This window comes from Leptodactylus fuscus, chromosome 10 (assembly GCF_031893055.1).
Source record: "Leptodactylus fuscus isolate aLepFus1 chromosome 10, aLepFus1.hap2, whole genome shotgun sequence".
NCBI classification, from domain to species: Eukaryota; Metazoa; Chordata; class Amphibia; order Anura; family Leptodactylidae; genus Leptodactylus; species Leptodactylus fuscus.
Window position 1 is genome coordinate 41,158,649 of NC_134274.1, and position 9,797 is coordinate 41,168,445.

Consider the following 9,797-nt stretch of genomic DNA (forward strand, 5'->3'; position numbering starts at 1 on the left):
TTTTTCTTTTGTAATTTATATGTATTGCGATACACTGCAAGCTTCTACATTCCTTTTTAGTTAAAACCCATTAGAGAAGGTCTCTGATGGGTTAAAGGGGTATTCACGTAACTCTTGTTCTGCAGCCTGAAGGCTCTGTACTCTCTTCACTTCCTGGATTTCTCGCACATTGGTGGGCGGGGTTTCACTTGCTCTTCTATCTGCTATGATCCCACAGTATGACACAGATGTGGAAACTGATGTAGCAGAGCTGGATTTGAGGTAATGGACTCCTTATTAGAGATGAGCAAACAATGTTCGGAACAGCACGCTCCCATAGAAATGAATGGAAGCACCTGGCACGTACACTTTGCCGGCGGCCGGTCGCCGTCCCAGGTGCTTCCATTCATTTCTATGGGAGCGTGCTGTTCGGAATGGCTGATCTGAACAGTGTTCGCTCATCTCTACTTCCTTATCTCAGCCCTTATCAGCCAAATTCAATTAAACCGGCTGATAAGTAGAAAAGCTGAAGATAGCACAGTAATCCCGGAGCTCTCACCTCCCCCTCCCCTAGGATCCTTGTTATGAGACAACCCCTTTAAATACACAAGATCACTGATTAGCCACCTCTCACAGCACAAGAGAAGATCACCTACAGTACGCTATCAGAGCAGTCAGTGGTGTAACTACCGCAGAGGCAGCGGAGGCGGCTGCCACAGGGCCCGGGCCATTAGGGGGCCCGGTGACAGCCGCTACCGCTGCAGGTTTTTTTTAATAGGCTGTTACGGGCCCTATTCACTTGCCGATCCCGGCCCAGCCGTGACACCGCGGGCCCCACAAAGGCTATCATTATACTCGGGGGTCTTTGCAGACCCCTGAGTATAATGATCGGTGGACCGGAGAGGTAAGGGAACATAAAAAAACTGTTATTTACCTCTCCGCGATCCTGCCAGGCCTCCGTCCTACTTTTTCTGACGTCACATGAACCCGGCATGCTTTCCGGGTCATGTGACGTCCGACGTCATTAAAGAAGGACGTGAGCGCGGGCGACAGCATAGGAGCCGGGAGACAGGTAAGCAACTGTTTTATTTTAATGTTCTTATTCCCCCAGATCTCCGATTGTTATACTCTGGGGTCTGAAAAGACCCCAGAGTATAATAATTGTTTATGGGTGTCCACAGAGGGACATAATACTGTGTGCAGGGGCTGCTATTGGGGTTAATACTGTGTGCAGGGGCCGCTATTGGGGTTAATACTGTGTGCAGGGGCCGCTATTGGGGTTAATACTGTGTGCAGGGGCCGCTATTGGGGTTAATACTGTGTGCAGGGGCCGCTATTGGGGTTAATACTGTGTGCAGGGGCCGCTATTGGGGTTAATACTGTGTGCAGGAGACACTATTGGGGATAATACTGTGTGCAGGGGCCACTATTGGGGTTAATACTGTGTGCAGGGGCCACTATTGGGGTTAATACTGTGTGCAGGGGCCACTATTGGGGATAATACTGTGTGCAGGGGCCACTATTGGGGATAATACTGTGTGCAGGGGACACTATTGGGGATAATACTGTGTGCAGGGGCCACTATTGGGGTTAATACTGTGTGCAGGGGCCACTATTGGGGTTAATACTGTGTGCAGGGGCCACTATTGGGGATAATACTGTGTGCAGGGGCCACTATTGGGGATAATACTGTGTGCAGGGGCCAGTAAGGGACATAATACTGTGTGCAGGGGCCACTAAGGGATATAATACTGTGTGCTGGGCTTACTAAGGGACATAATAGAGTGCAGAGGAGGGGGTCGTTCGAGGTCTTCGGCGTCAGTTGGGATTGGGGGGGGGGGGCATGTCAAAAGTTCACCACGGGGCCCCGCCATTCCTAGTTACGCCACTGAGAGCAGTATAATTGGAAAAACCTCTACAGAAGCTCAGAACCAATTCACACCACAGTCAAGATTTTCTATAGCACCTCACAGCAGAGTATAGGGAATTGTCTACAACAACTGACAAGGGGAGATAGGAAGCTCCATAACAGTGTGTCTATGGTTATGCAAAACTGCCACTTAAAGGGATTCTATTATTGGATTCCCTTTTTTTCTGACTAACACATCGGAATAGCCTTAAGAAAGGCTATTCTTCTCCTAGCTTCTGCAGAAGCTAAGAGAAGCCGCGTTCTATCGCACATGCGTGGGTGACCTGCTGCTTCTCTTCTTTTTCTTCTATTGCGCAGGCACCAGCTCAGGCCTCCAGGTGCAGATAGAAGAGCGGACAGCGGCACTGACAAAGTCATCTCCAGGATGAGAAGACAGGTAAGTATGATGGGATGGGGAGGCGGTTGATGGATTGAGTTAGTTAACTAGGTAGGAGCTAGTAGTCCATGAGCTACCTAGGTAAACGGGGGGTTGTGAGAGAGGAAGTTTAGAGAGTAGATCTGAGTGAACTGCAATGCATCATGACAGTTGTAGGTTAAGACAGCTGGAAGCTACCAATGTAAACAAATGCAGAGGATACCAGGAGCTCCCAGAGAAAACCAGAAATCACTCAAAACACTGCTAAAGGTATTTGGGTGCACTTATTAACCCAAGGATAGCACTAACAGACATCTTATAAAAATATTTTATTGCCTGGAAAACCCCTCTAACCCCTTCTTGACATCCGCTGTAATAATTTGGCGGATGTCGGGGGTTTAAAGTTGGCTGCCGCTTGAGAGTTGTGTGGCTGCCATAGCCGCCGAGTCTCTGCTATTTTACAACAGCAGAGACCCAGCATTAATGCCCACGATCGGTGCCCACAAGGTGTCATTTTCCTAGCGGCCATTTTGCCTAGGATCGTCGGCACCCAGAGCAAGCTCCAGGGCTGGCCTCCCGTGGCTCCCAAGCCTGTCTTTCATTAGTTTTTATTGCAGGCTACTCTATGTAGCCTACAAAAGGGACCTCATAACAATAATAGGTTTAGCCATACAAAACACAATAAAAATGGAAAAACTAAATGGCCAGAACAAACCATATGTTTTTGTGCAATGCATTAGCATTGTAATGCATTGCATTAGTGATCAGATGCCCTGGGGCTCAAGACCCCAAGGGGGGTCTAATAAATTAAAAAAATAAAAAAGTTAAAAAAAAATATGAAAAAAAAATATTAAAGGGATTCTATCTTAGGGAAACTCATTTTTTGATTAGTATATATTTGCATAGCCTTTAGAAAGGCTATTCCACACATACCTTTTGTTTGTTAATCCCCTCAGCCATTTTTGAATTAGCCCACTGTTACTGATATGCTAATTAGCCAGCACGGAGCACTGGAAGTTTAGTGATCACTGTCTGTACACAGGGGGGAGGTGAGAGCAGGGAAGCTCATAAATCATCAGCATCAGTAGCACCCTCCCCCTGTGTACACGCAGCAGACAGTGCTCACTGAAAGTCATACAAATGCAATTTTTTTTCCAGCTTCCCAGTATATTGTACAGAATAATTAATGGTAGTATCATGAGTCAAATTTTGACTGCAAACCTTAAGACCTCCTATGGCTCTGAGAGCGGACTAACAAAAAAAGTTATAGGGTTAGGAAGGAGGGGAGTCAAAAACGAGAATCGAAAAATCTCTCCGGCGGGAAGGGTTAATGTAAAAGAGGGCGCAAGGCAGCTATAGGGATTGCTGAATGCACCAAAAGATAAATGCACAAAAAAAAAACAGATATGTGCATTTATTTTTGCTCCATGACCTTTAGTAGGATTTGTGTTGATCTCTTTAAGGCACCGAGGTGTCGATCGCTTTTAAGCTTTGTTTATGTGGCTCGGATTTTCAATAGGTTTTTATTTTATTTTTTTTGTATATTATGACGACTCCACTAAAGCTTATTTCTATTACTTGCGCATGATACACCGGGATGACACTCACACCATTACAAGATGCACATTATTAAAAAACATTTGAGTGAATTACTCAGCAGTCATAGCAGTCATTTATAATTGCTCATTATACCATTTTAATTGGATGACTAGAGGACTGTTAATTTATTCATTTCTGGAAAGTGTGAAAGATTGGGTAGCAGGGGATAAAAGTCTGCACTTTTTTAGTGTCATCTTTCAGCAGGAAAGTTTTCGATTGGTCTCCTTTTGAGAGAGACCATGTTGCCATAGAAACCAAAATCTTTAATATTATAACCCGCATGATATCTGTACCTTCAATCACCACCAGAAATCGGTTCTCACACTTCACTAAAAACTTACGTTTAGACGGACATCATTTCTGTTACAAAGTGTTATATTGTGATGTATGACAATAGATAGATACATCATAGATGTCATTTGCTTTGTTTGTAGTCGGAACCTGTAAAATGCAAATGGGTTACAAATAAAGTTGCAATTTATGGTAAACAAAATACTTGAAGGCGTGCGCTCAGTGCAAATGTCTCCGCTAAATGAAAGCCTTGTTCAGATTAGAGATGAGCGAGTAGTATTTGATCGAGTAGGTATTCGATAGAATATACAGCATTCGAAATATTCGTACTCGTTCGAATACTATTGCTATTCCCAGTAAAGATTCGATTCAGAACCAGCATTGACTGGCTGAATGCTATACAGTGTATAGCATTCGGCAAATCAATGCTGGTTCTGCAGCAGGCTCATCCTTGGTAGTCAGGAGAGCTGGCAGCTTGCGGTTATGCGGGAGCTGACTGTTTCTCATAGGAATGCATTGACCAGCGTTGATTGGAGAATGCTATACAGTGCACAACCTTCAGCCAATCAAAGCTGGTTCTGCCGGAGGCAGATTCTAAGTTCGGACCACAGCAGTCTCCATTATCGTCCGATCTTAGACTCCACCTGTCCACTGTATAGCATTTGGCCTATCAACACTGGTCATTGCATTCCTATGAGAAAAAGTCAGTTCCCGCATAACCGCAAGCTGCCAGCTCTCCCGACTAGCAAGGATCAGCCTGCTGCAGAACCAGCGTTGATTTGCTGAATGCTATACAGCGTATAGCAATCGACCAATCAATGCTGGTTCTTCAGGATGAGTAAGGGCCAGTTCACATTAGTGCTTGCCTCCTGTCCGGAAGGAGTCCGAAGGAGGACCCCCCCGAACGGACTATCAGCACAACTGCAAGCACTGTGCAGTTAAAGCGCACGGACCCCATAGAGCACAATGGGGTCCTTGTGCTTGCTGCACACTACCCGCACGAATAATTTGTGCAGGTAGTGCGCTGCAAGCACACGGACCCGTTAGTCTATGGGGTCCATGCGATTTAACTGCACAGCGCTCCTTCTAAGCACTCTACTCCTGCTACTCGTGGACTTGGTGACTAGTCGAATAGTGGTTTCCCCTGAAATGAGCACTTTTTTCCCATAGACTATAACGGGAATTGATATTCGATCGAGTAGTCGAATATTGAGGCTCTACTCAAAACGAATATTGAATCTCGAATATTTCACTACTCGCTCATCTCTAGTTCAGATTTCTCTTTAGAATTGGACTAGCAAGTGCCAACTACCAAAGGTATCAGACCATCAATAGAAACCTTCAATATAGCACATTTTATATTTAGCCAAAAATGCATTTCATCCTTGTGGAAGATTCATCTGTTCAGTAACGATCACTTGACTGCACAACAAAAAGGCGTAAGAAAAGTGAATTTGACATTGTACCCAAGAGGACCCCATTTTGGACTGTTCGACATCAAGTTCCTAATTAGCGCGGCCACACATTTTTTTCTATTAATACATTGCTACTGTTCAGTAACTTGTCTTACTTACTAAAGAGTTCCATATAGGCTTTAAATCCTCTATTTATGAGTTTTGTGGCCTTAAGATAGAAGACCTACCCTTAGGATTGGTAATTAACAACTCATTGGTGGGGGTCAGAAATCCAGCACACCTACTGATCAGCTGTTCACAGCAGGATCTCAAAGTACGCAGCTTTGTTCTCGATGTCGTGTCTGACTCGAGTCACTGCAGCTCGTGCCTATCTAAGTGAATGAAACTGATCTTCAGTAACTCAGCCTTGAATTTATGGATGCTTGACAACCCTGGGGCTGCATTATCGGTGCTTAACTCAGTAATTCATTATTAAGTAATCATGACTATGTCATCCACTATGACAACATTCCAGGAGGTTGAACATGATCCTCTGTAGTGAACAAGATCCTGGTATAACATGAGGATGAAGTTTTCCCTCCGACTCAGACGCACTCCCGCAGACCCAGAAAGAAGTTTGTCTAAAACATAAAACATAAATTTGTCTAAAAATTGTTCTTTAAATAAATACAAAATGATGCATCCTATGAAACACTTAGAAAAACCACTAGATGCAGCAACAGATTAAAGACAAGGGTCCAATTGTCTCAAAAATCGCAAATATATTTTAATTAAGTTCTCACACTTTGTCTCCAATAAGAAATTGTTATGGATGTCCTGCCGCTCCATTCATTCCAGGAGTTAAAAGCATAGGCCATGTGGCATCCAATCCGATAACATAGTATTTCCATATAATGAGGTGAGTGGAACCACAGAAAGAGCCAAGCATCAAAGATGCACCACATCTACACCCGTCTATGCTTAGTAAACTGGCATATTCCCAGATATTTAGGAAGCCAAAAAAAAAAAAAAACATAACCTGAAAGAATGTCTTTTAGTATAAAAAAAAAACGTAAAAAGCTTGTTATTTATACCCATCTTGTGCTACCAAAGTCATTAATCCAGTGTACCAATGGATTATGGCTTTGAGGGAATTTTTAGCCTGTCATAATCCGAAACAATTTAACAGCTACAATCATCACGACTACAATTGAATGGAGAAGTTTTGACACCCCTGGTCAAAATGACTGTTATTGCGAACGTAAGTTGAAGATAAAAAGGCATAAAATTAAAGATGACACATTCCCAATGTATTGTAAAAGATTGATAGATACTAGAGATAGATAGATAGATATAGATATCTTATCTTACTAATCTTATCTTACTATCTTGTCTTATCTTTCTTACTAATATATATATACTAATATCATAAATATGAAAGTTTGGATGTTTGTTACTCAATCATGCAAAAACGGCTGAACAGATTTGGATGAAATTTAGCACATAGGATAATTTTTAGCCCAGTAAATGACATGGCTTCACTACTGTTATGAATGTATGTTCATATACTATATTAAACTGCTCTTGCCAGTAGGAGAATCAGCTAATTGCACTTTGCTGATAAAGCCTGGACTGTTATCTCACTATGTAAACACACAGATCACACTGAGTCCATTCTGTGCAAGCATCTGCATATTATCTGATCTGTTCTGTGTCCTTTTCAGCCAGAGGGGGGAGACAAATACACAAAGTGAGAAGTAGACACTCCAGGCAGCATGCTGAGACATTGAGATGGGAAAACCCCTTTAATCCAAATTGGCAGTTTTCCCAATTTTAAACATGGCGGGAAAAGGAAAATCTAATTTGTCGCAAAAAACGAGAGCTATGAAGGCAGCCAGAAGTCAACAGATTTCTGAAGCAGAACTGTGGAGGATTGAGGAAGCTCGGCGTCAAGTGGTTATTAGAGCAGCCGAAACACAGAAGCAGACGGATCATTGATGCCAACAACATGCTCATTATATGGCATGGCAGTGAGCTGCTGAGATGCCGGAACAATCACAGGCACAGTGCAAGGAACAAGTTCAATGATAGGCAAGCTCTTTCCTCTACCTGTAAAATGTTCCCAGTGCCACTGGCTGCAACACAACCCAAATCATGATTGATTCACCCCCATGCATAATGGCTGGAAGCATGTTCTTTTCCTGAAATTCTGTGCCCTTTCTTCTTCAAACATACCTTTTGGTCATTGTGGCCATAGAGTTCTATTTTATCCTCATTGGTCCACAGGGTTTAAAAAATGAATCAGCCTTGTTTAACCCCTTAACGCTAAATCACGTACCTGTACGTCAGGGAATGTGGTTAGTTCCCGCATTCCCACGTACCTGTACGTGATAGAGATCGCACGGGTTCAGAAGCAGAGCCCGTGCGATCTCCATGGGAGGCCGGCTGTATCTGACAGCCAGGCTTCCCCTGTAGCAGCAGGGACGGTGATTGCACCGACCCCCACTGTTTAACCCTTAAGGTGCCATGATCCATAGTGATCATGGCACCCTAGGGGTTTGGCCGGGCTATAAATCATGTTGCCGGCAGCAGGAGTCTGTGTGAGCTGTAATTTACAGCTACACGCTGCTCCTTAATCCCTCCCCCCATCGGAGCGAGCTCCGATGGGAGGAGGGTTAACCCCTTGGATGCCAGGACGAGGGGAAGCTAGTCTATGCATCTGCATAGCTAGCTTCCTCTATAGACTTGCAATACACGTGTATTGCAAGTCTATAGTTAGTATAGAACCAGTGATCCTCTCTGATCACTGGTTCTAGTGTGCTTGCAGCACAAATAAAACAATGTAAAAAAGTTTTTTTAAAAAAAAAAATAAAGTGTAAAACAAAAAAAAACAAACCATAGTTACATTTCTTGTAAATCTGGAAAATCGCTGTTACACTTGTAAGCCTTATAACGTCCAAAATAAAATTAAAATACAATCAAAAGATGATGCCGATATAAAGCAGAGATATGGGAGATAATATTTATTACTGTATTTGGGTGGTAAACTATCTGCCTGAAAAACAGAGAATTTCACATTTTGAAAATTGCAATTTTTTCCAAATTTCCATCAAATTTCCTATTTTTTTTAATAAGTAAATACAAAAATATTGATTAGTGTTTACCACTAACATGAAGTATAATGTGTTACGAGAAAATAATCCCAAAATCACTTGTGTAAATTAAAGCGTCTCAAAATTATTGCCATTTAAAGTGACACATGTCAATTTTGAAAAAATAGGCCTGGTCCTTAACATACATTTGGGCTGTGTCCTTAAGGGGTTAAATGTTCTTTTGCAAACTTCTGCCAATGAATTTTCTGGTCAGGGTGCAGCAGAGGATTTCTTCTGATAACTCTTCCATGAAGACCATATTTGTGCAGGTATCTCTGAACAGTAGAACAATGTACCACAACTAGGTTCTGATATGCCTCTCTGGCAATCCTACAATCAGCTGTCTCTGAAATTTTTCTTGGTTTTCCCGGACTTATCTTGACCTCCACTACTCCTGTAGCTGCCATTTCTTAATTACATTTTGAACTGAGGAAAGGGCTATTAGAAAACACTTTGCTATCTTCTTTTAGCCTTCTCCTGCTTCGTGGGTGCCCACCATTTTCAGAGTGCTAAGCAGCTGCTTAGAAGAACCCATGGCTACTGTTTTTTGGCACAAGGTTATTTATAAAGCTGTAAAATTTGCGTCACTTGTCCTATCCTAATAACGATCGGGAACAAGCCATAACCCTAACTAGCTAAGTAAGGTCTGAAACCTCGGTCAAAGTTATCTGAGCACACAAATCTGCAAGGGTTCCCAAACTTATGCAAAGTGCTCCTTTCCGTTTGTAAAATTGTACTCTAACACAGTATTACACTAATGTTGCTTAAAATGATAAACAAGTGTGTTTTAATCTTTAACTTTGTCTTTTTAATATCATTTCATCTTCAACTTGCTTAACTGTTCTAGATAGATAGATAGATAGATAGAGTAGATTGGGTAGATAGATATAGATAGATAGGGTAGATAGATAGAGTAGATAGATAGATGGATGTGCTGAGCTTGGATCTGGTGCTATATTTATGCACTTGGTTTGCCACTGGTGATCTATTTATGCATTTAGCTTGTTTTTGCTGCTGTATTTATATACTGAATTGCTTCTGGTGCTGTATTAATACTATAAGCTTGTTTCTAGTATATGTATGTTCTACTTGCATAA